General features: G+C 41.6%; 1 protein-coding gene across 18 annotated transcripts in view; it reads right to left on the reverse strand.

Annotated features, from left to right (window-relative positions):
* Positions 1-621: 621 nt before the first annotated feature.
* Positions 622-4,212, reverse strand: part of slmapa (sarcolemma associated protein a) — a 144,939-nt gene continuing 141,348 nt past the window's right edge. For all 18 annotated transcript variants that reach the window (XM_031825847.1, XM_031825846.1, XM_031825843.1 and 15 more), the window contains one exon: positions 622-4,212. This exon is cut by the window's right edge and continues 887 nt beyond it. The gene's annotated coding sequence lies outside the window, so the exon portion shown is untranslated.

The raw sequence follows: 4,212 nt of genomic DNA on the forward strand, positions 1-4,212 counted from the left end.
TACGTTAACTCAACCTCATGCTAATCACATTAGCCTACGTTAGCTCAACCTCATGCTAATCACATTAGCCTACGTTAGCTCAACCTCATGCTAATCACATTAGCCTACGTTAGCTCAACCTCATGCTAATCACATTAGCCTACGTTAGCTCAACCTCATGCTAATCACATTAGCCTACGTTAGCTCAACCTCATGCTAATCACATTAGCCTACGTTAGCTCAACCTCATGCTAATCATTGGGTGTTAAACAATTAGTTAATTGTAAAAAAACAAAATACATTTAAATATTCAGATAAAACTATGTTGAGAACACGGTGTGTGCCACTGGCTTGGATTCACGAGAGCGACTGACTGATTCTTTAATCATTCTTTTTCAGGAGGAAATCCAAAACTGTTGGAATATTAAATAGGACAAACTATTTTCTTTTAACAAAATGTTTGAATAAATTGTACAAATAATAATAATGCAGCCCAAAAGGCGCCCACATCCCTATATAGTGCACTAACAGTAGTACACTAGATAGGGAATAGGGTGCCATTTGGGAAGGGCAGAGTGTGTTATCGATAGGCCCACACAGACTCACCCACCCATCCTATAGAAAATCAGCTCAAGCAGCAGGTTGGATGATGTGACCAATATCACTTAGTATCAACTTTTATTTTGTGTTCTTGAGAATGCATATTTACACAAACACACAGTGAACCACAAAAAAAAAAAAGCGGTCACACATTTTATTGTTTTGGCTCAAACTCCAGCACACTTTGAAAAGATACAATGACTGAGGTCAAAGTGTAGACTGTCAGCTTTAATTTGAGGGTATTTTCATTTAATTCAGATGAACAGAAATGACTTCACTTTTTGGACGTGGTCCCCTAAAAGGGGGGAATAAAAGTATTGGGACAATCTCACTTGTGTGTATTAACGTAGTAAGAAGGTAGTATTTGGTGCCATATTCCTAGCAGGCAACGACGACATCAAGCTGGTGATGCTACATACCGGATGGATGAATTTGCGGTTTGTTGAGAGGTTAGCATGTCTTGGGGCTATATTTGTGCCTCAACATTTCTCTCATTCAGAATTCATTCAGGATTATCCTAAATCATGGTAGTGTTCACATGAATGTATTAGTATGTAGAGAGAAATTATATTCCTATTTACAATAAAAGTGACTCCAATGACACAACACATTATTTACCATTCATTTCTATCAGGCACAAAATAATCTGAAACACAACAAAAACAAACAGCAAATGCATCCAATGAGTGTGTAGAGTCACAAGCTTGATGTAATCAGTATCTGCTATGAATATGGGACCAACTACTAAAGTTGACTACTTTAATACACAGTGACATTTTCCCAATACTTTTGGTCCCCTAAAATGAGGGATATGTACAAAAAGTGCTGTAATTTAAACGGTTCACCCGATATGGATGAAAATACCTTCATATTAAAGCTCACAGTCTGCACTTTGACCTCGTAGTCATTGTATCATTTAAAATCTAAAGTGCCGGAGCACAGAACCAAAACAACAACAAGTGTTCCACTGCTTTTGGAGCTCACTGTGTATCCAAAACACATACTGTGGGTGACATGAGACCACATTCTTATTTTACACATTCTAGCGATAAACATCACATTTGGAAAGCGTGAAAAAGGGAATTGTTATTGTGTCCTTCAGATGATGATCGATGCGAGGCCTTGTGATGTGAAACACAGTCACTGTGTGATGTGTGAGTAACACGGTTGTAGTTCAAGGTGTCCCACTGGCAGGCTGGACTGATTTTAACCTCCTCCTTCCTGGTGTCTCCTGTATGGTCCAGTCCTGTGCTCAGGTGGTGGTGTCACAGGATAGGGTTTAAAATCGGGAGCATTGACATGTATTGACACAGTGAAATAGGATGAATAGCTGCTTTGCAAAGCCAGTAAACTCTGTATGATCCTGGTATAGCCACACTGAATCGGGGAGCTTAATGGTGATGCCAGCATTCTGTCTGTTTTAACCAGACTAGGCATCAAACACACACAAAAGTAAATCCTTAAACTTTAATTCTTTCTTCATGTTGATTTTTTCCCTGATTCACATTGATCCAGTCTCAAAACACAACACCCAGGTTAACCTCGGACCTTTCAACCTCTTCATAAACCACACTGGACTGGTAGTGAACATCACTGTGCTTAGTGGTAGGATAACAAATCATGCCAAACCAACCAGTCTGACATGTTCATAGCTTTCTGCTCCAGATTCAGTCTGGAGGTGAGAGACGGGGAACTCCATGTCACAGACAGGTAAGGCAGCAGATTCATCCTCAGGTGACTTTGGAGTAGTGATCTGTGGTACAGAGGTCTTTCTGGCTGGCTGGGAATACAACCATTAACATACTGGTATGGGACTAGAACCCATAAAGTACTGAGAACAGTCTGGGGACTAGAACCCAAAACATACTGTGCGCTTGGGCCTGGGGACTAGAACCCATAAAGTAGGGCCTAGAACCATAGACATGGGCAGGGTCTGGGACTAGAACCATAGACATGGGCAGGGTCTGGGACTAGAACCATAGACATGGGCAGGGTCTGGGACTAGAACCATAGACATGGGCAGGGTCTGGGACTAGAACCATAGACATGGGCAGGGTCTGGGACTAGAACCATAGACATGGGCAGGGTCTGGGACTAGAACCATAGACATGGGCAGGGTCTGGGACTAGAACCATAGACATGGGCAGGGTCTGGGACTAGAACCATAGACATGGACAGGGTCTGGGACTAGAACCATAGACATGGACAGGGTCTGGGACTAGAACCATAGACATGGACAGGGTCTGGGACTAGAACCATAGACATGGGTAAACAAGAGGGCACATCCTTTTCAAATCAGGTGAGGCACCACATTTGACTCTTAACACCACTTTGGATATAGTTTGATAAAATTTTTAGACCGATTTGTCTCACGATTTGTCAAATTGTACGAAACAAAATGTCTGTCCTTCACATCGGAGTGCTGCTGCAGGCTCTTTGCGTGTCTTGACCAATCAGATTCACGGAAATCGCAGGAAGTGCAGGCCAGGCACAAAGCTCAAGGTGTGCTTTCCACTTTCCTCCAGTATTTATTTAGCAAGCATGATAACACATCACTCTCGACAGACACAAGCAAAAACAAACAAACAAACAAAAACACTTCCATAAATGTAGTAGCCTAAACAACTAAACATCAGCGATCTGACATTAGCGATCTCAGTCTGATCAACTGTTGGTTACTGACAGCTGCAGTCTAGCCTACTGTGCCCAGTCCCTCTGGCCAGGGTAGATGAAGCAGTAACATTCTGTATTTATAGCCCGTTTCGTTTCTGAGAACATGTGAATGGGATCAAATTTAGTTTACATTCAAACTTGGGCTGACGAGGCTACCTAGACTGGAATGAATCAATATACACAAAAGCTGACAAGACTGAGGTACATTTTCATTACGCCTACAGTTGCATAGGGAAAGACCACACGATGCAAACCTGCATATAGCAAGCTCAGCCCTATGTGAGTTTTATCGTCCAATCATGTTGCCTTCTCTGTGTACACAGTAGAAACCCCCCCATATAATTCATATGAACAACTACAAGGTTGCTACAGTTTGACAGATTTTCATACTCCCAAGGCCAGGAGTTGTTCTTCAACCCATTTGACCCGATGGAAAAACTCTGGTCCCATCAAGGCCCATATTAAACGTTTTATTAGTATGTTTCTTTACAACAGATTAATCACGTCATACCGTATAAGGTTCGGAGTTTGCCCTGGGTAGGTTACCATCTGCACATGGGCCAAGAACCCAGAGTTAGCAGGCTAGAGTTTAGAGACAGACAAGACTACTTACTGGTCCAGTCCACTACAGCCTTTAACAACATGATCAACTGAAGGGGTTGTGCCCATAATGTCTTCTTGTGGCTAAAACCAGAGGCCAAATAAACTGTGTTCAAGTCAACATAGCTCCAAAGTTACCAAAACTCATCTCGTATCACATCCGAATAACAAGTTCTGTAGTGTTGTTTTAAACATGATGAATATTCTGTCCATAGTTATTATTATAATTTTTTTGTTACAATACACAAATAAAACAAGACGGAATAGTTCAGCAGAGATACATGTCGGTATAAACCCAGTTACCTACACACACCAGATGGGTTTCAATAACTTAGTTGTTTAGAAATGGCTTCTAGAAAG

This window comes from Oncorhynchus kisutch, linkage group LG5 (assembly GCF_002021735.2).
Source record: "Oncorhynchus kisutch isolate 150728-3 linkage group LG5, Okis_V2, whole genome shotgun sequence".
NCBI lineage: Eukaryota > Metazoa > Chordata > Actinopteri > Salmoniformes > Salmonidae > Oncorhynchus > Oncorhynchus kisutch.